At 45.3% G+C, this 27,457-nt stretch overlaps 1 protein-coding gene across 1 annotated transcript in view; it reads left to right on the top strand.

Annotated features, from left to right (window-relative positions):
• The first annotated feature begins 10,398 nt into the window (after positions 1 to 10,398).
• LOC146829953 (GTPase IMAP family member 8-like) overlaps positions 10,399 to 27,457 on the top strand; it is a 234,129-nt gene continuing 217,070 nt past the window's right edge. Inside the window, exon 1 of the mRNA XM_085604216.1 lies at positions 10,399 to 10,444. The gene's annotated coding sequence lies outside the window, so the exon portion shown is untranslated. The remainder of the gene's footprint in view (positions 10,445 to 27,457) is intronic.

Below are 27,457 nucleotides of genomic sequence, written 5' to 3'. Positions count from 1 at the left end.
TTCACAGTCACTAGCCAGTGACCGGCGTGGCACCAGGTAGGTACCAGGCGATGTCGGGTGCAAACAGGTGATGAGGTGTAGCTTGTCTCCGCAGCCACGTGGTCCCTGAAGGTCGACGACGTCCAGGAGTCGGTTCACGAGCTGTCCCATGCAGGCTCTCGCTGTTGGCGGTGTCGGCGACTCGAAAGAAGCAAACAAGCCTTGGCAAAGGCAGGAGTCGTGGAAAGAGAGGAAAGCTGATTGTTCTGACCAGCAAGGTCAGAGGGGCTGCTCTTTTGGAGAGCAGCTAGGGCCAGTCTGGAGCAACCAGACCAGCGTCGTTGATTTCAAAGTTCGTCGCCAAAATGGCCACTAGCCAACGGGCCAGGGACCGGGCAGGCGCGTCGAGATGCAAAATGCAGAGGGGCCCCACGCAGATCGTGGAGATGCTGGAGGGATCACCTTTGGTGCAGATGCTGCTCGGTGGTTGGGCTTCTCAGGACCCAAAGCACAACTTGGAGGGAGCCTCTGTTGTCGCGCTTGCAGCTTGTCGTTGGTCTTCCAAGATGGCTGGCTCCACGTGTCTCGGTGCCTCCACGGGTTCCTTCTTTTCAGGGACTGTGGATCGGGTTGTGAGAGGTCTGGAGGTCCAGTTCTTGTTGGTCTCTGGGCTCGGGCTCCGGCGGGAGGCAGCGGCAAAGCAGACGTCGATTCGCTGGGTGGTGCTTGCGTTAGCAAGGTGGTCACTCCCTGACCACAGGGGAGATTTCCTTCAGTCTTCTGTGCAGCAGAATGTCGAAGTTCCCGTCTTCTTCTTAGTTTCAAGTTGATTCCAGGATGTCTGAAGTCTTAGGACACAGCTCCTACCTTTAAGCGGATTCTAGGGGCCGGACTACCTGCTAGGTCCCTCCCTAAGGGTGGGCCCAGGAAGGGGGGTGGTTACACCCCCAATCCTTTGTCCAGCTCGCCCCAGGTCCGGGGCTGGTGTGCCCCAGGACCGGTTTGAACTGGCATATGCACCGAGGCTCCTTGTGAGCCTCAGGCATGTCTGGTTTCTTTCAAGCCCTACCTGACCAATACACAAAATCCTGTCTGGGGTGGTGCTCGCACCTCCCCTGGCAGGAAACCCTTTGTCCACACCTCCCAAGCTGGAAGAACTCCCAGCAGCAGGAGGGCAGACTTGTGTCTGTGGTGGCAGCATCCATTTTGTGGAGCTGAGGCTATGTCTGATTTTACCCGGGTTTCAGGTACTGTACATGTCGTGTCCCTCTAGAAGGGTGGAATGCTAACCCCGTCGCCAGAATTGGCAAGGGGTTAGTATTCCAATTCGTATGACACCTTACTCGACATGTTTTGATAAAGCCAAACCAAAGATAGCATTTAACCGCGAGGTTCATAATGCACCTAAGAGTATATGGTATGACGATATCTGGAAACGGTAGAAGGAAGTTGTTCCGACCACTGCAGACAGGCTCAGCTCATGCCAGAGCACTATCTCACATGGAACCAAGCACTCTGCCTTCAGGATTGTTAAGACCTGCCATAGGAGTGACTTATAGGTTAACATGTGTCCCATTTAAGGTTAGGTATAGGTATACTACACCTAAGTAAGAGGTGGTTACACCACCTTACCCCAGCTGAGTGATCAGCCAGTTGTGTCAAATTGCTAGGCCAGGCCAGGGGTGGCACAATACATGCTTCAGCCCCTGGTAGGCCTTAGATACACCAATGCCCTGGGTACCTAGTGTACACTGGTACAGGGGCTCACAGGGTGATCCAATTCCAATTGGTTATATACCTAGGGTACATGGAGTCCATTTTAAAGAGAGAGCAGCTAGGCTGAGATCCTGAATGGCAGGATCTCAGGCCAACTAAGTTGAAAAACCAGCTAGACACTAGGCAAAAAATTGGGGGTAACCATAGTCAGATATCCACCTTCCTACAGCCTCTAATTACTATAACTACATAACACAGAGAGGGCCCCTAATTATTATAACTACGTAACAGATAAAGGGCCTCTAATTATTATAACTACATAATACAGAGAGGGCCTCTGATTATTATAAATACATAAAACAGAGAGGGCCTTCATTTACAATAACTACATTACACCTAGATGTCCTCTGATTGCTATAACTATGAAAGACGGAGAAGAATTATGATTATTATGAATACATAACACAGAGAGGGCCTCTAATTATTAGAACTATATAATACAGAGAGGGCCTCTAGTTATTCTAACTACATAATACAGAGGGGGCCTCTAATTATTATAACCACATAATACAGATAGGGCCTCTAGTTATTATAACTACATAACACAGTGAGGGCCTCTGTAGGAGAGTAGGATCTGCTTCACATGGGTACCCCCACTTTTTGCTGGTGTTTCACTCTTTTTCTACTTTAGTCTGGCTGGGGCCCTGCTATTCAGGGCCCCAGCCTAGCTGCTTCCTCTCTAAAATGGTATCCATGTACCTTAGGTACATCTCAGAATGGATTCTGGAGTGCCCTTATAAGTCCCAAGTATATGGTATACTATGAACCCAGGGCATAGGTACCCCAGAGGCCTACCAGAGGCTGAAGCATGTATTATGCCATCCCTGGGAAGCACTCCAAAATTACACCACACGTCTGCAACTGCAGCCTGGGTAAGGTGGTGCATGCACCCCTTTCTGTGGCATAGGCTACCTATATCACTATAAATGCACACACATATAAACCTATAAGTCACTTCTATTGCAGGCCTTATCAATCCTGAAGGCAGAGTGCTTGGTTTTCATGTGACAGGGTGCCCCTGTATGAACAGAGCCTCTCTGCAGCATTCGGAGTCAATCCTCTGATGCTGTTTGTGGTGCAGCCTGACCATATACTCTTAAGTGCACTTTGGACTGGCTGCACGGAAACATGTCATGTTTGGTGTCAAACACTTTGGAATCCTACCCCCCTGCCAGTTCCGGCAGCGGGGGTAGAATTCCACCCTTCTAGAGGGAGAGACATGTACCCACCGGTATACCCGGTATTAACTTTTCAGAGCCCTGGCATCACAAAATGGATGCCGCTGCCACAGACACCGGACTGGCCTCCTGCTGCTGACCGAAACTCCAGCAGGGGAGGCCTGGACAATAGGTTTTCTGTCACAGGGAGGTGTAACCACCTCTCCAGACAGGATGATATGCATTGGGGCTGGGCGGGAGCACTCTCTGGTGCTTTGAAGTCCTGCACTGGGGGCACATTTGGTGAACCTGTGCATAGTTCAGTTCAAACCTGTTACAGGGGCTACCTGTCCATGCTCTGGCGCAAAACTGGACAATGGAAATGGGTGTAGCCACCCCTCTTTCCAAACCCTCCCATAGGTGGGTTCCCTGAGTAAGTCCAACCCTCTCCTTGGGTATAAAGTAGGAACCCCAGTCCTTAGGACTTTAGGTTATCCCTGGACGAAACTCTGAACGTAAATCCTGGACCTTCGACGCTCTACTTAAGGATTAGAGGACTGAAGAATCTCACTTGGGATCAAGGAGTGACTCCCCTGCTTGGCAGGCACCAAAGAAGCATCTGTCCTGTCTGCATCGCTGAAGCTTCCGCCGGATGCCGAAGTCTGGCCAGAGGTGGATTTCCAGACTTCTCCGAGGCTGCCCTAAGACCACAGCCAATTTGAGGCACACAGCTGTCATGGGTAATGTGGAACCATGACCCCTGGACACCAAGAACATTTGCAACTGCATCATCTTCCTGGCATCCCTCGAAGTTGTGCTTTGGGCTCCGAGTAGCCCCAGTCACGAGCACCAACTGCACCGAAGATTGTTGGCCTCCACTCCACGAGTGACCTGTGGGCCAGGTCCAAGTGCGACCGCTTGAGGGTCCTTCGCGATCACTAGTCCGTTGGCTAGTGGGTCCCCAAGAAGGCAACTCTTCTTTTGCTTGGGCCTTCCTGGTTGCTCTGGATGTGCCCTGACTTACCCTCGCTGGGTGTGCCCTTCAGACCTCGCTGGTCTGCACCAAAGCCCTTTCTCTATTTTGCCCTGACATGCCATTGCCAAGCCTTGTTGGGTCCAATCTGGTTGGCTACACCTCAGCACTTGACAGACTTCGTGAGACAGCTTGAATCCAGCTCCTGTTCATTGTCGATGCCTCCTGGACCTCGTGGCTGAAGAGTCAAGACGCCCATCAACTCACCTGAAGCACCCGACATAGGTGGGCATTCGACTATTGTGCCCCTGGTCACTGCCAAGTGACCCAGACTCTGTCCCCTCTGCTTTCAGGTCTTCTTCTTCCTCGATCCAGGCTTGGATCGCACCGAACAATTTCTTGCTTCACGGCAGCAGCACCTTCCAGAAGATCAACATAGATAACGACAACAACGCCCGATACCTTTTGACACGTATGCACCCGGCTCCCTTGGGTGAGGTAACACTAGTACTACAGTACTCACGTGGTTGTGGGCCCTAGAAACTCTTAAGTTTAAAGTGGTTAACTGGAAGTTCTCTCCGAAGTGTCCTTTTTTCTTTTAAAATCCAACCGCGACTTTCCCCATAGAACTAATAGGTGATTTGCAGCTGTGTTCTCACACTACACGCGTCCCCCGTGGCTCCCCTGTGTCACTACCTTGGGTGGTTCCTTGGGGTCCCAGAGATTCTACAGGCTCTAGGCTTCGTGTCTAGCTCAGTCGTGGTTCTTATACCACTATTGTGGTATAATTTTGACAATTTTAATAAGAAACTGCATGATTACTTAAAATCTTTACAGTATAAGATAAAATAAAAAAAAATAAAAAGAAGCTTTATGAACGTCCCGACTCACCCCCTCACAAGACCCATCCACACATAAAAGTGAAAGTCACTTTGGGTTAGATATTAACATATTAGTCCTGATTAGCTGTCCAAAGCAGAGTTCTTTTAAAAGGAGTGATGTATAGGTTGTACCAGTATTTCCCAACTGATAAGGGGAGGCACATGAAAGTTCGGTAGAGTCAATTCATGTACCAAGGGCTGTTGACGAAAGATGGATTCTTCGTGGGTCTTTAAACCAGCCCAGGTTAGATAACTGGGGCGGAGGGCTTCCAGTTACTTTGCAGACAATGCCGTTAAGTGGGAGTCGAGTGCCATTTTTACCTGGTGTATAAATTTCGCAACTCTGGCTATCAAACAGGTCGTGGAGACTGAGAGGCACCAGTCCGAAGCCTCTCTGCAAGTTCTATAGTCCGTATTCCGTAAAATCGGAAGCAGCAAGCGATGGCGATCATTGGCCAGCTTTGTGCAGCAGCACAGCAAGTGTAGCCAGGATTCTCTGCGGTAATTGCATAGACGACAGGCCAGGGTGCCATCCGTACGGGCCCATTTGGGGTTGAAGTCCATGATCCTGAGGGCCAAAAGTCGAAAGTACAAAATTTTCTTTCTCGCGCAAGTGGATACTGGATCTTGCAGGTAAGGTTGGGGTTTACCTGGAATATATGATTTGTCCAGGGCCTGAGTTAGTGGATTTTGCCGAAGAGATGCAAGGTCAAGTCCAAAGGAGATGATCCGGACTTGGCGCTTAACTGCTTGGGCCCAGGCTGAGAAAGGAATTTCGTGCAGGGGCAAACTCCTTCTTTCGATTTTCAATGCTGCAATAGCTTGTCCTACCTTTGAGTACCAGGGGGAGCCCACCTCATCAAAGATTGATTTTAGGGAGTGCTTTAGCGAGTGTTCTGGTGCTTTCAGTACTCTGATATAGAGTTTTAAAAGGTCCCCCAGTAATACCAGCTCAGGTCGCTTAAGGCCTATTTCTAGCCTTAATCTAGTGTTCCTTGCGTATCTAGGGGCCTGTAGCACCATCTTATAGGCTTTCGCTTGGGCCGCGTTTACCACTTTGTCAAATGCACCAGGGTAGGCTATATGCCCATATGCAATGGCAGGGATCAGTTTTGCCCGGAGCACTGTCAACATTGGTTCTGCTGAGGGACTGTCCAAGCGGTGGCATAAGCGTCTTAGCGACAGAATGGTTTTGTTAATTTTAGGTTTAAGCTCCTTCAGATGTTTGACTGCAGAGGCACTCTCAGAGACCCAGGTGCCCAGATAGTTGTAGGATGGGGCAGTGACGATACGGTGCTCCCCCAGAGACCATGAAGCTTCTTTTTTGAGGGGGTATTTGCCAAAAATGACGATTTTGGTCTTGCTCACGTTGATCCGTAAGTCATTTGACTTATTGTATAGGGCCAAACTGCTTAAGGCTCTTTGGAGCCCCACCCTAGTGTGGTCCATGATCACCGTGTCGTCTGCATACTGGAGTGTTCCCAAGACGAGCCTCCCCAGTTTTGGAGGTGCTAAGTTGGCATCTTTCAGAGCTGTCCCCATGTCCACAATTGTGGTATATGGTTTGGGCCCAAACGTGTATTGTGCTATTACTGTTGATATTTTGACTTGTAACTTATGTACTTCGAACTCTATCCTCATAAAGAGACTAGAGGGGCGTAAGTAAGTAAAATCTTTATTGCATGATTAATTAAAATCTTAAATAGCACAATTAAATTAGGTCACATATACCAATAATTTTGTTTAAAAAAACCTCAAAATATATTACAGTAAGAATAATTAGTTATGAATCACAATATTTATCAAAACAATTAAATGGTGTAAAAGCAGATACAAAGAACTCCTGGTTTAGCTGTTATAATTATTGTCTATGTCCAAGGAACAGTACTGTGCATTGTGCTCTGTTGGAATCCGATTTTGAGGTCCGGTTTTAACAGTAAGTAGTAGTTTTGCGGTTTCTGCTTTAAAAAAGCGGATCTCCTGGTTAATTCTGTTATGTTAAAGTTAAATTTGACATGGCTTTGGCAATATTAACAAATGTAACCAATCTGCATGCTAATTGAATGTCTGTTCCATCAAAGCAGGATTTTAATGCTGGCCTGAGGGTTCGGCTCCCTCTCACGTTCCAGGCTGCTTTTAATAGCAGTTTGCATTCTTTGTCTAAGCCTCTGCAGCTGCACAACGGATGAAGAATGTCGTCTTTGGGTTCACCGCAGATTTTACAGTTTGTGATTGCATCTAGCCTTTGCCAATGGGGTAGATGTTGGTTAACCGGTAGAACGCCCATCCTCAGTTTCGGGTATGTTTCCTTTGCAATCTTTGAAAATCCTGTTCCCAAATAGTTTGCGGTGCGACCCTTGTGTAACTCGAATAACAAGCCCCCCGTGTGCTCTTTTGAGAGGGTAGATTTGTCTTTTTCCAAAGACAGTAACTTTACTGTTTTGTTTACTATTTGTTTGAAAGTTTTTTGTGGGCCATTGATTTCCCAGAGTTCTTGTCGGGCTAAATAATTTAGTGCCGTTTGTAGATAGATTGCGGCTGGATTGTTTTTATTTTTGTTCAGCTCTTTTCATAGGTATGAATTCATAGAGCGGTTCTCTGCTCCCTTTATTTTGTACCAGCATTTTACGTAGGCCCCCTCCGAGCTACTTGTTGTTTTTGAAGGCCAAATTCTAGCCTTAGCTGGGCTGGTGAAGTGTATTGAGGGAGGTGAAAAATGTATCGAAATGATTTCGACACTGCTTTATCCAGCACTGACTCGCCTCTTCCTCTCATGCATTCACTTCCGTAGGTGATCGTTGGAAGGAGTTTCGCTTGAAAGACTTCTAAGAGAGGCGAGAGATCAGGGCCTGATATTTTTTGCTTGATTCTTTTTAGTGCTACTGCCAGTGCGGTCCCTCTTGCTCTAATAGTTGCTTTGTGTTGTCCAAGGGAACCCTTTTTTATCAAAAATGATGCCCAGATATTTGTACTTGTCGACTACCTCCAACTGTTCGCCCTGTAGTTCCCAGCGAGGTTGTCCTGATTTCCTTCGATTCAGGATCATCCCTTTTGACTTCTCCAAGTTTATTGTTAGCCCGTTTCTGTCTGAGAAGCTGCTTGTAGAATCTATAAGATGCTGAAGGCCGACTGGAGTTCGACTGATCAGTATCAAATCGTCCGCGTACAAGGCTACCCTGAGTCAACAGCAAAGCTGAGGCCCGTGGCTATCGTGAGTGACGTGGAACCATGAACCCTGGACACCGTGAACTTTTGCAACACCATTATCTTTCTGGTCTTCCTCAAAGTTGTGCTTTGGGCTCCGAGTAGCCTCAGCCTTGAGCACCACCTGCACCGAACATTTCTGGCCCCCACTACACGAGTGACCCGTGGGCAAGGTTCCAGTGCGACCGCTTGAGGCTCCTTCGTGATTGCTAGCCCATTGGCTAGTGGGTCCCCATGAAGGCAACTCCTCTTCTGATTGGGCTTTTCTGGTTGCTCTAGACGTGCCCTGATTTACCCTTGCTGGGTGAGTCCCTCAGACCTCACTGGTCTGCACCAAAGTCCTTTCTCTATTTCCCCGTGAATCGTCTGCATACAGTAAATTTGATAATGATAGGTCTCCTAAATTTGGGGCGTGATGGACGCAGCTGTCGAGCCCCGCTGATGGATCGGACAGGAAGAGGTTAAACAGGGTTGGGGCAAAGACACATCCCTGCTTCAGCCCCTTGGTGGTCGCTATTTTTCTCGACAGGATGTCACCGGTTCCTAGTTTTATTTGGATCCAGTGTCAGAATGAAGTGCAATTCGTTGGTTTAAAAGTTGCGGATCGATTTTCCAGCCTCATAGCTTGGCCCAGAGTTTGCCCCTGTCGATGCTATCGAAGGCAGACGTATGATCAATAAAACAGACCAATAGTGGTTTCTTGATCTTTACTGAGTCGTCTGTTAATAGAGAGAGGGCTAGAATATTTGTAGTCGTCCCTGTGGTTCTTTGAAAACCTGTTTGGTTAATAGGAATAAATCCCTTTGCCCATTCGGAGAGTTCTTCTAGTCAATAAGGGCTATTAACCTATAATTCTTTGCTTGATTTTTTCTGCCTTTTTTGTAAATAGGGGAAATAATCGATCCTTTCCAGGAATTTGGAATTCTCCCCACATCCAGGATGTTTTTAAAGAGGGGTCGGAGATGTTCGGCCCAGTAGTCTGGGTCTTGCTTGTGTAGACTTGGAGGGATTCCGTTGGGCCCCCGAGCGCCCTCTTTCTTGCCTTTGGAAATTCGATTTTTGATCTGTTTGATTGTGAACAACATGAGAGTCTCTTCTCCCAGGTTCTTTCGTGATTGCAGATAACAGTTGTGGGCCGATAGGGGGTGCCTGCGGGTGATCTTGTATCCCTTCAGGATGGCTATGGAAATGTCGGGCGCCGAGGAGGGGTTCATCCAAGTCTCCGTCAGGAAGGCGACGTCCGGGAAGGATGAGTCGAGTAGGTCCCAGAGTTCAATGGCGTGCTTGTGGAAGGAGCGGGTATTGAGAAGTTTGCATCTGAGATGGTTGTGACCTGCTCTGGTGGGAGGGGCCAGCCATGCCATTTTTCGGTGGCTGGTAAAGCGGCATCTTCGGCAGGTGAAGGGTTCGTTGGTGAGCTTCGGGGTGGCCTGGAAGCAGGTGGGCGAACGGCCGGCGTTGAGTTTGTGGAGGAATTTGGCGTCGTATCGGCGTCAGGTGACATGGCGCTCGCAGGGGCCAGGGGGTCTGATTATTTCCTATACATAATATTTCCTATTCACAAATTCCCGAATAAATCAATCAGAGTGCTAACAAGAAATGGCATTGTCAATATTTTCCTGTGTCTTTAGTAATATTTAGATGGGGATGTAGTAGGGGGCGAGGTGGCACAAGCAGAGCCTAATTTGGTCAATGTACAGCCCACTGATACCGACCAGCCCCGCCAGCACATAACTCTGTCTGTCCAGGTAAGCTATGAAGGGGTGACCTGTGTCTAGCCTGGGTGTTATATAGTGATGCCCATGGACATCTATCCCTCCTGGCCCACACTATTACTAATACCATAACCCTCAGGGGCTGGGCAGCCATCACATATGGGTACAGAATAGACCCTTCTACTGACCCTCTGGCACTGCTAGGGGTCATGTCCATCACCAGTTCTGGCCCACAGCACTGAAGCAGCTGAAGAGACCTCCTGTATACCACCGGGCAGCAGAGGGCTCTAATGTGACTATGCAGACCCCGACCAGATACTCACTGTCACCCCTTCTTGCCATCTCTCGCTGTCCATCAGATAAGGGGTGCCATGTACCCCACCCCAGCAGACCTCTCCACCATTTCTCAATCCAGCCTCTGGCTGCTCGGCTTCTATGGTGGTAAAGAGAATGCACAATAACTGAGGCCTCCTGGTGCTCACAGACTCTAGCCGGCCTTGCCACAGCCGTCAATACCGTCATTCTTTGACGAGTTTCACTTTCGTTTTCTTTCTGTGCGAGGTAAGAGCCAGGGACCTGTCCTGCGAATATAACATGTGCGGGTATGCAGCGCCCCCGTGTGGCCGCAGGCGGTACTTCCCAGCGTTACTTTGACTCGGAGGAGGTGCGGCCGAGGCTGGTATTTAACTGACTGACTGTCCGTCTGAGGGAGTCGCAGTCAAGGCGCTATCGGCAGAGGTCGGGAGCTCCTGGAGGCAGGTGAGTGAGTGATCTCTGACTGCAAGGACTCGCCGTTAGTGGGGGAGGGGGGGGGGCTGACCATGGCCCCCGCTGCCCCCCATGCAGATAGAGAGGGGGGGGGGGCAATATTCATTCTTGGTGAATGAATCGAGTGAAATACACTTGAATAAAGGGGCAGGGTGAGGGCGTAATAATGTGCTTAGCGCTCACTGAGGTCTTCAAGGCGCTGCGAGAGGGGCTCGGTCATTGGTTCGAGATTTGTAATCGTCTCTTCATGAGTAAGTACGAGACGAGCTCTCCTCTTAGCTGTATGTAAAGGGCTCTTTAGGCATGAATTCTTATGTCAGACTCTTGGCGCTATATTAGTGTTCTTTAGAAGTGTTGATGTGTTGTATGACACTCCCTTTTCCTGTGAATGTTCACATGATTCTCAGTGCGATCCATACCCATATATGACGTAAATCTTTACATCAAATCTTCGAAGTACACTTGAATTGAAAAGTAAGTTTAAACGCATTCATTTGCGAACTGGGCCCGATGTGTTCTATGTGAATCTAGAGCGGGGGGCTGTCTCTGACATTCATCATTACTGCGCGCTTTACCTTCAGCGCTACCAACTGCTGATATCCCTGTTGTTCCTATCTGGCTGCTATTAATGATGCCTGCAAGCCTCGATTACAAACCATTGGCTATACGTTGCTATACATTTATATGTGCATGTGTCCTGCAAACCTTGTGCACACTTACCCTCTCTTGTAGCGCACAAAGTCACCCTGAAGGGTTTGCATAAATATATCAAGAAAGATTGTAGCAAAAACAAGGGTGCGTTGGATTATGTAATTATTGACTATGATGTCTTTTCTCTAGTAAAAGATCTGGTAGTCTTACCGACATTATTTAGTGATCACAACGTGATCACTATAGATTTGTCTTTATTTTTTCCAAATTCTGACTCATGGCATCTTAATAGCGATATATTTAATTTTCATAAGAATACTGGAAGATGTTTCTGGAATTTTAAAGCCAGGAAGGGCCTGAAGTGTATTTTAGGAAAAACTATCCTAGAATTGATCTATTGGCAGGGTTCTGAACTGACTCATTTCGAGGATTTTATGAAGGAGGTTATTCGTGTTGCTAATAGATCCTCCTTTTCCAAAAAGAGGAGCTTTGTTCCCAGTTCGCTGATCCCTTTAAATAAGGCAATAAACAGGTTAGTGCGGGAACAATTTCTGTGTAGATCTACTGAATTAAAAAACAAAATATATTTGTTAAAAAGAAGGAGAAGTCGCATCAAGAAGAAACTTAAAAAGGAAAAAGAGGATTCTCTTTGGATCAGATTAAGGGAGGCGGTTGTTCATGGCAATACTAGAAAATTTTGGTCTCTCATCGGAGAGGGTTGTGGAGCTAGAGTCAGCCCTCATCCTATTCCTATTGCCGAATCATTATGGGTGTCGTTTATCTCCGCCCTTTATGCTGGGAATGGCGTAACATTTGAAGGTGAGTGCTCCTTAGAAGCTCCGAGAGATGTTGAGCTTTCTATTGAAGCCCCTTCAGAGAAAACCATTGAAATGGCTATTAAGGATATGCGTTCCTCTGGAGCTATGGGGCCCGATGAACTTCCCATTTCGATAATAAAGTTAGATCCTGTTCTATGGAGTAAAATCCTCTTTCCTTTATTTAGTGCTTGCTTTTCAAGTAAGACTGTGCCATCCTCTTGGAAGGGGAGCATTTTGGTGCCCCTGTTCAAGAAGGGCGATAGGAATAATCCAATGAACTATCGTCAGATAGCTCTCCTTGATGCTATTGGAAAAGTCTTTTCCAAATGCCTTCTAGCTTTAATCACTGATTGGGTCGAGGCGAATCAGATTTTGCCTCTTGAACAAACGGGCTTCCGCAAAGGGCATAGTACTTTGGATAACCTTACAGCCCTGCAGGTTATCCTGGACAAATACGTAAGAGTTCGGGGTGGAGGAGTCTATGCGGCGTTTATTGATTTCTCTACAGCATTCGACAAAGTGGATCGTCCTCTGCTGTGGAGAAAGCTAGCTATATTAGGTATGCCCCCTCTTCTATTAGACCTAGTACGATCTCTACATTCGGACACTTGGTGTCGAGTGTTACAGGGTGGAGAAAGGGGACTCTCGTGTGCTATTCCCTCCACTAATGGTTTAAAACAAGGTTGTCTTCTGGCTCCTCTGTTGTTCTCCCTGTATATTGCTGATCTTCCAAACTCGCTCGCATCTTGTGTTGGTATAGCCCCGGTAGTGGGGGGTTATACTATAGCCTGCCTTTTATATGCTGACGATATTTTAATTTTAGATTTAACTCCTAAAGGCTTAGCTAATCGTCTGCAGGCTTTACATGATTTTGCTGAGTCCCACTTTTTGAAGATAAATGCCTCAAAAAGTAAAATTATGTGCATCACAGGGAGGAAAAAATCCAAATCTGAGAATTATGGTTGGTCAGTAGGTGGGCAGAAATTGGAAGTGGTTAAATCATATACCTTTTTAGGAAGAATTGTTTCAGCAAACCTGAGCGAGAGGCAACACATTGATAACAACTCTCGTAAAGCCCTGTCTCAAGGCAAAAGCTTGAGTTCTTTTTATTCCGCTACAGGGAGAAGACATTTTGCTCTTTTATTAGAGGTTTATAAGGCAAAAATCCCCTCAACCCTCCTATACGGAATAGAATTGGTGGATTTAAAACACTGGGGCTTCCTTCATATGATTGAAGGAAAATTATTAAGGTCTTTAACCACCCTGAATTCTGCTTGCTCTACAGCTGCTCTTAGACTAGAATTTGGTCTGCGTAGCAGTTGGGTACAGGGCCTGTCTGCATTAGTACGTTGGGTCGCCAGCCTTGCCAGAGGAGAAATGGGGACTTTGAGATCCCTTCTCAAGAGAGAATTATTGGGAAGTTTTAAAGAGCACTCTCAAATTGTTAAGAATTTCAGAAAGGCAGTGGCACTTCTTGAATTAGATGAGAGCTCTATTTTTATTATTTCTTCTTCCCAACTAAAATCTCTTTTGAAACAGGCTTCCTGGTCTCTTTGCTTCAGGAGGGATAAAGAATCCATGATAGCTAAGAAGCGAAGTGCCCTACTGTGTAATACTTACCTTAGGAAGTTTGTTCAACCTTACGTATTTTGGAATTTAACACATGGTATTCGGAGATTTTGGTTTCTTTTGAGGCAAGATTTATTGCCGCTTAATTCCCTCTTGGCTAAATGGTATGGGTCTTCCCCCCTATGTAATCTCTGTAATATGTCAGCACAGGATCGTACTCATGTATTGTTTATTTGTCCTGCATTGCGTTTACTTCGTTTAAGGTGGTTAAAATCAATTTGTCTACAATTAGGAATCCTTGATGCGAATTCCTTTTTAAAAGCTTTATATACCCCTCCCAATGAAATGTTTTGCTTCAATATTTTTAACTTTTTTAAAGGTTTTTTAGATATTTATTGATGAAATGAGGAGGATTGTGTCATAGTATGCCCTTTTTGATGGAGAATGTTGTAATTGTTTATTTTTTCTTTTTATGATGGAATATGTATATGTATTTTGTGTATTTTGTTTGTGTGGCCCTCTCTGTAGTGCCAAAACATAATAAATAAATTGAATTGAATTGAAGGGTGCGTTGGTTCCCGATGGCAGTTGTAGGGAAGAGCCTTTTAAGCTTGTTCCAAAAACCCACACTCGAGTCAGGGCCTACCTTGGCTTGGCTGGGCACTACAGGGTGTTTATGAAGTAGTATGGGACCATTGTGTCCCCCCGCCCGCCCCCTCACAGAACGTACCTCCAAGAAACAGCCTAAGAATGTCACCTGGACCCCTGGATGCCTTTGACACCAGGAAGCAGGTGGTGAGCTCATCACATGTCCTGAAGGCACCAGACAGTGGGAAGGAGTTCATTGTCCAAACAGACGCTTCTCAACATGGGGGTGGGGCAGTGTTGTCGCAAAGAGATGATGAGGGCCAGGATCAACCAGTTGCCTATATCAGCAGGTGCCTCATCCCTACAGGGCAAAAAGAACTGTTGATGGACAGAATGCAGAACAATGTCATACATTCACCCCAGTACAGAGATCTGGGCCTAAATCCATCGTTTTTTTGCTCACCATGCCATTCCAGTTTGAACCCAGCCACATGCAAATCAGTCTTGACCCTGTGCCTCTTGGGAACAGTCCAGCCCGAACTGCCAAGCCGGGTCCTCCCTGGACTGAAAACAAGCATCCTAGGACCGGTTTCGAGGTTTCACCCCTCTTCAGTAATGATAGCTTGATTCCAGTGGCATGGAGAGCACGGGACTCACGTCTGAGCATACCCGTCCCACTCGGGCTGACACTTATCCCTACAGGGCAGCGTCGGAGTCCCATTGAGAGGGAAGCCTTTCCTGTGGTCTGGTCCCTGAAGAAGCTGAGATCATACCTGTTTGGGACTCACTTCAAAGTTCAAACTGACCACAGGTCTCACAGATGTCCGATGCAGATGAGACGGGTGAACCCCAAACTATTTAGGTGGTCCATTTCCCTAGAGAGTATTGACTTAGACCAGGGACTGACCGTGCCAATGCAGATGGCCTTTTCTGATTTTTCATTTTGATGATGAGAACTACCAGGAGACAGGTTAGCTGCTCATCACCTTGCATCTGAGTGGGTGTTACAAATGGGGGTCTCTAGTTGGCAGGTTGTTACCTTGTCCATGTAGGGGCCCTCTTCTTAGTCAGTATAAGGAGGATGCACTTCTAAAATAACCCCTGCTCACCCCTTTGGTAGCTTGGCACGAGCAGTCAGGCTTATCTCAGAGGAAGTGTGAAAAGCATTTCAAATAACATACAGTAATACAGTGAAAACACTACTAATGGACACCACACCAATTCACAAAAATAGCCAATATTTTATCTGCGCAAACAAGACTAAAAACAATAAAAATACACCATACTCTTCTTAGAATTATAAATAAGCAAAATTTGACTTAAAATACAGTTCCTTGAAGTCGATAACTCCGTTCAGGGCTTTCACAGTGTTGTGGGCCAGTTCTGGATGATTGCGGTATCGCGGGTCAGCTACGGTGTCAGGAAGACCCACAAAACTGTACTTTTTGTAATGCCGGGTGTTGCGGTGAGCTCCGAAGGTCTGGCATTGGCAGGCGTCAGTTCCAGAGGTTGGTGCAGGAGTTGACTGCGGTGTAAAGTGCTGCGGTGCGGCTTGCAGTGCGTTCAGGTCGTGGTGCTGGCAGCAGCTCGGTGATGGTTATCCAGCGGCTTCAGTGAGACCAGGGCTGTGGTGCTTGCCACAGTGCTGGCAGGCCACGGTTCAAGCAGCGGCATCTTCGTTGCTGAAGTGCTGTCGTCAGCTGACAAATTGGAGTCAATGGCACTGGCGTCAGTAGGCCAAGGCTGCGGTGTGGGATGGTGCATCATGAGACTTACGAGCGGTGCCCTCAAACCAAGGTGCAAGCAGCGGGGTCGATGTCGGCGTGGAGCACTGTAGTCGGGGATACAGGGCGGTGGTTTGAAGCGAGGCAGTGTGAATTGCGGGCCCACAGGTCATAGTGCAAGCAGCGGCTCAGTGGCGGCGCTGGGTGTCGTCGTTAGTGATACCAGGGTTGCGTTGCGAAGTGCCCTCTGCGTTGCCTTCAGGACACTGAGCCAGCAGTGGTGTTGTTGATGGCGTAGGGTTGCTTTTTCCTCTGTTGCAGCACAAAATACACAGTTCCCAGTGCTGGTAGCAGATGAACTTGAAGTCTTTGCTGTTCCTGAGACTTCTTGAACAGGGGCAAGCTCTACCTCAAGCCCTTAGAGAAACTCAAACAAAGAATTTGCAGAAAGTTCAGTTCAGTCCTTTCTCTGCCCAAGACAGAGGCAGCCGCTGCAGGCCAACACAGCAAAGCACACAGCAAAGTAGTAGTTCCTCCTCACAGCTTTGCCAGCTCTTCTTCTTGGCAGGTTCCTTGATCCAAAAGAATTCTAAAGGTCTGGGGTCAGAGGCCCAATATTTATACCACATTTCCTCTTTGGTCTCTGAGCCCAGTGCAAATCCGTTTGACCCTCTCTGGACCAATTTCGCTACAGGAGGTGGAGGCAGCATTGTGCAGAGGAGACACTGCCTATTCGGGTGCTAGTGAAAACTCCTCCCACCACTCTAAATGCTGACCAGGCCAATTCAGCCCTGCTAGGAGCCACCCAGGAAACGCATACCTCAACCCCACTCCTCGTGATTGTCTACAGTGAATGCCCAGTCCCAGCACTTGTCACTCCAAAACCAGACAGTCAATACGCAAACCTGCAGATGCACACAGAATCGTTAAACAAGAAAATGCCTACTTTCTAAAAACTTCAAATGTTGCTGACAGCTCCCGAACAGCGAGTGAATGCTGAGAATGCTGCAGAAAACTTTGAGGAATCTTTAAAAATGTCTCTACTCTTGTAAACGCCGAGTCTGAAGTGAATTGGAGACCGCGTTCTGAAGTAGGGGTGTATGTCATTGTTGCAGTATACAAATGCTATCAGCACATTAGTGCCTATATGTCAAGCCATTTGAGAGTGAATATCAGTTCTGTGTCCTGAGAAGAACCCCATAAAGAATTGTGTAGTGGAATCGAAATGCGTTGACCATGTTTTGTGCGCCTACTGTCTAAATTATTGGATCTAAATACAGTGTGAGATCAAAATCCAGGGAATGAACAAGTAAATGATACTTAACTGGGTACACAAGTCACGAGTTCGCAGAGGTGCATTGTCCACAAAAAAGGAGAGCAGTTGAATTTATTGAATGGTTTTACAGGAGTATATACAATCCAATTCCTTTTAGTTTATGCTCTGGACATTGTAAAAGACGACTGATCTATTGATTTATCGTATTTATGTTATTTTTGTTGTGTATTATTCACATGTATGTATTTGTTCCAATTAATTTCTTTATTTATCCACTGTTGTGTGTGAATAGTTGTTGGTGAGAGGGAAGAATATTTTTGATTCTGTGTTTTGCCTTCTATGTGTGACAAAAATAACATAAAAACAAAAGTGTTTGTAGAATGTTGTAAAAATAGTAAATAGTTTGCTTTAATTAAATATAGCGAGTATGGTTTAATTAGAGTTTCAAATGTTTAGTCAGGTTTGGCAATGGTGTGTTTGTGCACTTTCTAAAAGTGGCATTTTAAAACATACAATTTAAAATCCATCTCCCTAAAAAGATGTTTTATTAAATTCTGAGTTCAGAGAGACTAAACTCCATTTCTCTAGCTTGTCGCAATGGAAAATTATATTTGTAAGATGTTACAAAGCAACTCCCATGTTAGCCTATGGGACAGATAGCCTTGCAATAGTGAAAAAATGAAATTGGCAGTATTTCACTATGACATGTCATACACACCGGGACATGCCCTACCTTTCACATACACTGCACTCTGCCCAGGGGTACCTTGGGCTTACCAGAGGAGTGCCTTACATGTAAGACAGGTCGACATGACAGTAAAACTTGCACGCAGACACTGCAGTGGCAGGTTTGAAACACCTTTGAAAGGCTGCTTGTGTGGGTGGTACAATCAGTGCTTCAGGCCCACTAGCACCATTTGATTTCCAGTCCCTTGGCACGCACAGTGCACCATACTAGGGACTTAGTGGTAAATCAAATAAGCCAAACATGTAAACACCAATCCATAAACACAATTTACAGTAGGAGCACTTGCAAGTTAACACAAAACAGCAGTGCGAAGGTGCGCAGAGGCACTAAACCTGCAAAACAAAGTCCAACATACCATCAAAAACAAGAAGCCAATGTAGAGCCTTATGGTGAGGGGACATATGTGCCCTGGGATTAAGCATGAGCACCATTCTCGCTGCTGCATTTTAAACTACCTGCAAGCGGTTCAGGAGATACTCAGGTAAACACAGGTATAACACATTCGCATAATCTAGTCTTGAGGTGACCAGTGCCTGGACCACCATTTTCCTCGTATTCAGTGATAGCAGAGTTAGAAATGTCCTCAGCATTCGCAGTAGACCAAAACAGGTACCTACTACCGACTTGACTTGAGGTTTCATCGAAAGAGAACTATCTCCACTTTTCTGGGGGTGGGGGAACCAAAAAAGATAATCTCCGATTTCTCAGGATTACACTCCAATTGATTCCTCATCAGCCAATTGAACACCCTTGAGATACATGTTCTGATCTTTTCAGCCTCAAAGTCCGCCCCCTTTTCACAGGTAAGAAGCAACTGGGTGTCGTCGGACTAAGAAATTATTTTAGCCCTGCATGCTTCTGCCAATGCTGCGAGTGGGGACATGTACACATTGAAAAGTGTAGGGCTCAATACAGAGTCCCGTGGGACCCCCACGTTCAAATTAGGAATGGTGGCAACAAAGGGAGGAGTCCAAACTTCCTGACTTCTGTCCTCAAGAAAAGAGGCCAGCCACTGAAATGCAGAACCGCTGATACCAAGCTTCTGAATCCTTTCCAGGGGCCTGGCATTCGGGACCGTATCAAAGGTCTCCGACAGGTCTAATAATACTAGGATTGCTCTACCTCCCTGATCTAACTTCTCTCTGATATGTTCTGTGTCCTCCAGCAAAGCCGTGTCTGTGCTATAATTAGCCCTGAAGCCTGACTGACTAAAAACAGGTTATTTTTTTCCAAATAGTCCAAAATGACTGTGTTCACATATTTTTCCAATACCTTAGAAAAGGCCGGGAGTAAGGATATGAGCCTGTAGGATCCTCCACGGGTTCACCCAGGTAGCTACCTTAGAGGTTGCCCAGCTGGTTGCCCCAGCCTTCCTGTGCTCTGTATGTAAGCCTGTACTTGCTGTTACCAAGACAGCATTCTAACCTCCTACCAGGCAGTGTGAAAACTCCCAGGAGTCAGGAAAAAAGACCTGAGCATGAAGGAAGTCACACCTATTCCTCTTCAGGATGGTTAGTAAAGTTGTGATGAGCTTCTAAGGCTATACCACATCTGATATGCATTAGTGCTGCCTCCCAACAGAGGAAACATACTCCTCCCTCCCCAGACACATTTGGTCACAGACAGGTAGCCAATTGAGTATGTAGGAGGTATATACATTTAGAAGGCTAGCCACACCTGTAGGTTCGGCTGCTTGGTGTGTATAGCTAATGAAGACTTCTGCCATTTTTAAAAACTTGTGTAAATCATAGATTTTGAGTAGAAAAGGTGACCTACTCCCCTGAATGTGGTCACCTCAGGGGTGGATTAGCCACTGGGACTAGTATCCTATTGGCCACTTGCACCCACTCCCCTAACACCTCTAAATCTCGGATTTAAGGGCTGCCCCTTACACCAGGTCCTCAGTTCTGAATCAAATTGCGTTGAAGAGGACAAAGAAGAGACCTATGTCCGCGACAACAAGACTGCCCAAACCAAAAGAGGGATATTCTGCACCTGTGGCAACTCTTCTGGAACTGCCTGATCAAGACTCTTCCTTGCCTTAAACTTGGTACCCACAGACAGAGAGACCCCTGGTAGAGTCTGAAGCACCCTCAGATTCCCCTGGACGAGTGGCACTAGTTCCCTGCAAACTGCAGGTAAAACAACGCTCTGGATCTGAAGAATCACTGACTATCAGGCCCTCCGAGGGATCGCCTAAATCAATATGGTCTAGTGCATTGTCTAGTGCATTGTGGGAACTGTAGTCCTGCCTTCCACAAAGCTGCTGGTCACTACCATGTTCCCCTGGACCACTGGATGTGGAAATAGCCATCTGCTGTGCTTACCGCTGCCAAAGCTTCTTGTTCGCCAGTCTGACAACTGACCCTCACGCTCGAGGCTGCACCTAGAGGGAACTCTAACTGACCTTCATCTGACATTAGAGCAGTCCTGTTGTTGTGCTTTAGCAAGTTGTAGCATAGTATATTTGATTAAAAAAGCAGCTCTTCTGCAACAAGGACAGCCAGGACAACTTTGCCCCGGGCTCCATGGGCAGACAAAATTGAATTGACTGTTGTGGCTTGATCCTCAGACCCGTATCACCTTTACCCTCCATGGGTTCCACACAACTCAACCAGCATGTCACCCATTGTCACTACCACCTTTCCCCTTTGACTGCAAGACAAAGGTTCTGCAGTTTTGAATTGATGTGTGTTGGAACTGGGCTGTCTGGTTGGCAGAGCTATGCACCTTGTCAAAGAAGGAACCACCACGTAGTCAGGGTGGGTTAGATACACACTAAAATGTAACCTGGCCTCATCCTCTGGTAGCTTGACACAGAGCAGTCAGGTTTCTCTAACACACAACCACACACACAACCACCCACACAACCACACACACATATAACCCACACACCCACAACCACACACACACAACCACACACACACAACCACACACACACAACCACACACACAACCACACACAACCACACATCCACACCCACAACTGCACCTGCACCCATAACCACACCCACACACACAACCACACACACAACCACACACACTACCACACACACACAACCACACACACAACCACACACAACCACACAAACACACACAACCACACACACACAACCACACACAAACACACAAACACACACACACACAACCACACACAACCACACACACAACCACACACAACCACACACACAACCACACCAAGCATCGGCATAGCCAATAGGTCTCGCCTTTGGGACCTTATAAGTGTTTAGCCACACAACAGTTGATGTGGTTGCACCAAGGATACTGTGCTGCATAACTAAATACTTAGAAGGTCCCAAAAGCGAGACCTATTGGCTATGCCAATGCTTGTTTGACCTTGCTTCGCTGTTGATTTGTTTGGACTGATTAGTCAATTCTCCGGTATGCTTTCGGGTATCGATCTTTTTGGAACTAGGACCTCCTCATGATATTCCTTACGGTTGTGTTACTTAGCCCAACGTAAGATGGCCGCCCCAATTGAAGTACTCCAATTTTTGAGACTCCAGAGGTGCTAGGGGTAGCACCCTATGACTTCGAGTACTTCCTGATGTGGTATTATAAAAGTCTGCATGTCTTGATAATATCACAAAGAACTTGGCAACAGAAGCTGAAATATGAAAAGACATCTTTATTAAACTCAAATGAGTGAGACTACGTCGCACAGAAGCCTTAGCAACTGAATGAGGCAGTCTGCAGAACAGAAACCAGTGTTCGCTTTTATAATGCATATCATGCTCTGGGCAACACCGCCCTTCTCTTGCAGTTGGTCATTCACATATTTTACTTCAAAGAACAAACAGAGTCATGATTGCAATCTCACATTTCAGTTCAGCCAGCCCGCAATTATTTACCGAGCAAGGCTCAGATCCCACATCTGACCCCAATAAACATGAGCATCTCCTGTTTTGAGAAACAGGCCATAAGCAGGAACAAGCAGGTGCGAAAGTGATTAGCCGGAGGCTTGTGCACGATGAAAGGACTTTATGGTGTGTCAAGCCCTGATGCTAATCACAGGTGGCCGGAGGAAGGGGAGCTCGTGAGACCGGACTGACCTGGGGCAGCGGAGACCAGCTGCCCAGGTCATGGAGAAGTCAAGCAGAAAGCACATGTATTCTAAAGGCTCGTACTTGCTTATGTGTTTGTCTATGTGAGGGCAACTTATTAAGATGGCCATCGCTCCAAGATGGAACCCACGGAGTCAATGTATAATAACGTATACATAATGCATTTGACAATGGGACGTTATGCAAAGCGCTTGTAAATACCGCATTAACCATTTGCGGTTTGCTAATACATGAATAAACAGGGGTAGGGCCCTGTCTTCTACGTGGTCCCAAATACCAAAGTACGACAGACCCTCCTTTTGCCCTTACATAGGCAATCACTATACTCATACTGATCTTAGTCCAGGTCTATAGACATGAAGTCATGGAGATGTTGCTGTAGCATCATCCTATTACTTAGCGACTCTCACGGGACACATGTAGTAGCACAAAGGCCACATATGGCAGGAAAAAATAAGGAATACCTCTATCTAGGTGGCATAAGATCACACCCCCAACAGTTAGTGATGTTTACTACTAACTAGTGTCGATGCAGAAGCTGTATAGAGGAGTTGCTTACGAATTCTAATCTTTTAACCTGCTCATGTTCAGGAAAAGAGTGAAAAGAGTGAAAAAAAAGACATAGGTTGGGAAGCGGGTGCAGAAGTCAATTGGGTAGAGGAAAACAATCCCACCCATAAATGACAATGTCATGTTTAAAACCCACTAGAAAACACATTATTAAGAATATTTAGACAACGGGAGAAAGTAGCGACCACTATTACAAATGAAACAATAATTTTTATGTTCAGGTGAAACAGTGGTGACCCTCATCAATGCTCTGAGGTGAAAAGGGGGCACCTTTCCACAGAAAATGGATTTTATTCTGCTTATACTAGACAATGCCAGCAGAACAAACAGTCTTCTAACACCTAGTCTATACAATCACACGGAAACCTCTCGTGAAACCACCTATGCCCAGAGTCCGTTCAAAAAGCCTCTCTGGCAGGCTTCTATTGTCCATCAAATCTTCTTCTGTTGTTTTCTTTTGCATGGGCCTCTTCATTCAAGCCTTTCATGAAAAAAAAGAAAGTACTGCTCAGTTGGAGTGCCCTCCTGGCAAACACTCACAGCTCACGGTCTCAATGTTTCAAGGCAGTGCACCTGTGTCTTTCCTCTGCTGCAGACACTACAAATAGTATGCTCTTCATTGGTCATGGGCACAGATCATCTTGTGCAGACCCGGGACCATTCTCAGGATCCAACACTCATCATTCGGTATCAGAGGACGCTCAGGCTGCTCTTTCATGGGCACTGGAATGTAGTGCCTTCTGTCAATCTTGGATCCGCCGGTGCACTGCACTTCCATTGGAGCAAAGGGAAAGAGGGGGTGTGTGTGGCCAAAAACTCAGGCCAAGGGGCTCAAGGGACTGCACACTGTCAGAGGTTACCAGCACATGACAGGCGCTCTTTTGTACTGAAATTCTGTTTTTTGGCAAAACCAGCTCCTTCTTCCTTTCTGATGTTGAACGCCTTCTGATGAAGCAAGTGCGATGCTTTAAACAGTTCGTTGTATAACAAGGGGACTGTAAACAGGTGGTCTGTGATTTTCAAATGAGTGGCCACATGCCATGGGACAATTTTGGTCCAGAATACACTGTCTTTCTCAGGAAGCAACACAAATAAAAGGCAGTAGGCAAAACAGTGCCTCTAAGCTTTTCAATTGGGTTTCCGTGTGAGAGCCTTCATCATCTAAGGGTAGATAACTACATGAGAATTCTATCTAAAATGGATGTCTTCACATATGGTGGCATTGTCTAATAGGGCAAACACACATTTTTTTTTCTGAATGATTACATATAAGTGTTTCTAAATTCCTTATCTAGGACATTTCAATAGAGAAATCACATGGTACAGATTATCATAGGCATGTAGAAACCTTTCACATCAGGTGCACTAGGCAATACACAGGCTAATAGTCAGATATGAAAACAAAAGACAAGAACTAGAGGGTCCTGATATTTGCATGATTAGAACACATCTGATCCCACCAAAAATTAAAGCAGCAGGAACAAAAAGGGTAAAAACCACATTAAAAATAGACATTGAAAATTCGTCATGTTCAAAAGGGTAAACGCAAGATATCCCCTATTGGTATGGAAAACTTGTCTTACTATAATATTGAGTCAGTTAGCCAGGCTATCGCTATCCTGACAGTTAGGCTGGAAAACATTGAAGCAGGCCTAAGGAAAATTCTTGGAAACCAGTCTGGTCATACAAAAGGGAATTGTACATAATATGGGGGTCCCTGGTGCATCACTGCAGTCTGGAAGTATGTACCTGAACAATACACCTACAATAATAAATGGGCTGACTGGTGAAAGGAATACGGAAAAGGGAATTGGAACTAGGACACAACTAAAATCCCCAATCACTAAGCATAATGCGACATTGGGCAGGGAAGAAACAAAAGCAATAAAAAATAAAAATCTATAGGAAGGACAAGAATTTAGTAGTCAGGCATGTGACATCACCAAGAGTACGGGTGATACACAAAAGGCCAAAGTCACATACATTTTAACTCTACCGCTGGCGACTACACCATATACGGTAATCTTAGGTAATGTTCCAGTTCCTTCTGCAGGGAAAAATGAAAACCTAGTTTCCTTTCAAGAAGCAAAGGCCATATGCTACTTAGGAGAAAGGACACCATTACCTCATGTAATATAGAAATTAGGCCACCTTTAGTCACAGATCTATAATTTCATCCTTAGGTCCAATCAAGGATACATAAATGTAGGGCTGCCTGTTCCTTGAAGGGAAGGGCAGTATAACGTGACAGGTGACAGGTGACATACTTTGATCCTGTAGATCTTTTAGTTTTCTTTAATACCATTATAGCCAATTTAGACATGCACTGGTGAAGTGTTGTCTCTCATGTTCACAGCATGAAATATCATTAGCTGTGGAATTTAGTAACCAGAACAAGTTCAACCAACTATTGCATAGCGATGGGCATCGTCATGACTATCCCCATGCAATATAGGTAAACTTGTAATAGCATAACATCAAGCCATCAGATATACTTGCTGTATATCAAGCACAAAAAAGCATAGACAAAACAATAGCATATGTAAAAAGCGGTGACACGCAACACCATGTCATGTACTTTATGCACTATAAAACTGCAACCCAAAACCCAATATTTGGGCCTGTTTAATTTGTCAGGTTTAAAATACTTACCCTCCTTTTTGACAGTAGATCACCAGGCTATGGAAATCTGCTGTCAAACATAACTCTACTGTTTCTCTTCCAACATACAGGACCAGCAAGAACAATTCATGATAGAACCAAACACACAAAAATAAATTGCATTACTTAACTGTTACCCTCTTGTCAGTCCTTTCAACATCCAGCCACTCAAGTTTTACATTTCTAGAAATAAAAAATCGTTACACTGACACTCCATAGTAATTTGGCACCTACAATTTTCACTGTGAAAAAGAAGTTTTAATTGGGAATGCATTCTCACGTAGGCATGTAGCCTTAAAGAAATTTTAGAAAAAGGCTGCATCTTGTTTTCTGTCTAAGACTTAATGCAACACTTCGTTTTCTGTTAAATAAGAACAACTATAGCAGGCATCATTCTATTTTCTTTTTTTTTAGAGCACCAATGTATCAGCAAAGCATTTAACATGATGTTTGGACTTTCAAAAAAAAAAAACCCCTTTTCCCGGTGGAATTAAGTTCTTTAGTTTTAGTGATGCTATGGAGAAACCAGAAACCCCACCTTTAGAGGCCCGTGTAGCAAGGTCATTCTGCATTCCACAGAGGCAAGGCCCTAATTTAAAAGGTCTAAAAAGTCAACGTGGCAGCCTACTCATTGTTTACACTAAAGATAGCATCTCAGCAGCCTGACCGAGTTGCTCTGCAGCTCCCAACCCCCAGCTTCTGACACTCTGAATTCGTCAAAGCCAGAAGGCCTTCCTAATCCCTCCTAACTTGCAATAATTCGCTCTATGTTGAAAAATAATTTCTCCTTTTTAGGCGCTAAAAAAATTATCCCTATTCCCAGATTGTTAAACTACATGTACTGTGAATAATTCACAAAACTTAATAACACACATACCAGTTTTTAGAATAAATGCTTGTTGTAATCCTATGCAATGGTATACATTTCATCAACCTTAAGTGAATTGTATTCACAATGAGTTTTGATATTTTCTTCATCATTTAGTCATTTGCCTTTATTCGAGCTCTCTTATTCCCTTTTATATTAACATATGAAACTCAGTGCCTCCCGCCAGGTAATCACAATATTTTCACCCCTACTGCTAGAACCTGCAATCTCATCTTTCCTCTCCTACTTACTCAAACCAGTACTATATTCCTCTTTATTCCCTTCGTCAATACAACCTTCCTCACGTTACTCTTCATGTCTTTATTACTCCCCGTTCATCATCTCTCTTCCCTCCACGGCATTCTATTTTCCCAATCGTTCCTCTCCTTCCTACGCATTACCCAGTTCCTATAACCGTAGTTCTACATTTCTCCACCCCTCTATCATTACTGACTTCATCACGTACCTGCTCACAAACATCCTCCTTTTCCTTCATCAAAAAACAATTCTCCATTTCTCTTTCTCTATGTGGGTGCTAACTCCATTAAGGCCGTTTTGTATTAACATCAAATAGTTGCGGGTTGCGACACCATATTTTATTTAATTTCCCCAAGTTTTTAACAAGGTCTTGTTTTTCATAGCATGTTCAGTGGTATCGTGACAGACACAGCTAAAGTTAGAACCTTCAACCCTGATATTAAAACAAGCCTTTGTACTGGCACATTGACTCATTGAATCATAAGAAGGCACAACCTGTAAATATATATCAAAACCTAAACGTATACGTTTACTGAAGCCTGGGACACTTTAAACAGCACTCTGAATGAAAGAAAATGCAATTGAAACAGTCTTTTTTACCCAAATTCGACTTTGATATTTCAAGCATTAAAAAATGAATATCCTACAATTTTCTTGCGTAATATGCATTACCAGAATGTCTATTACATAACCCATGAGTCAGGCATTGGAAATAATAACTTATACTGTATAAAAATGAGCTTGTTTGCGCCTGCGCCAAGGGAAAATTGTACGCGCGAATGTTTGTCATTTTAGTGATGCAACACAACTTAAATCAAATTTTAATGCTAGGAAGTCATAGTATGAGTATTAAGCTTTATAAATATCAAAAAACGATTTTGAAAAGCACTTATTTTTTAAAATAATTTTTCCCATGATTAATAATTTTCTTTTTTTTAAAAATCCCAATTATTCGTTTTTGTGATAATTCCATGTATAAAAAGCAAGCTGCATCCCTTGCCTATCATTTTGGACACATTTAACTCACAAGCCTAAGCGCATAAGCCCAATTTGAAACGCGCCACATTTTTGCGCCACTTTCATTTAAAAAGACGGTTCTGCCAAATTTCACCCGTGTTTAACTGGGAAAGTGCTGGCTGAATGAACATTTCTATCAAATATACTGCAGCTGAAAAGTTTGCCTGTGAAC

This window comes from Triturus cristatus, chromosome 5_1 (genome assembly GCF_964204655.1).
Source record: "Triturus cristatus chromosome 5_1, aTriCri1.1, whole genome shotgun sequence".
Lineage (NCBI taxonomy): Eukaryota > Metazoa > Chordata > Amphibia > Caudata > Salamandridae > Triturus > Triturus cristatus.
This window is presented reverse-complemented; position numbering and strand designations above follow the sequence as displayed.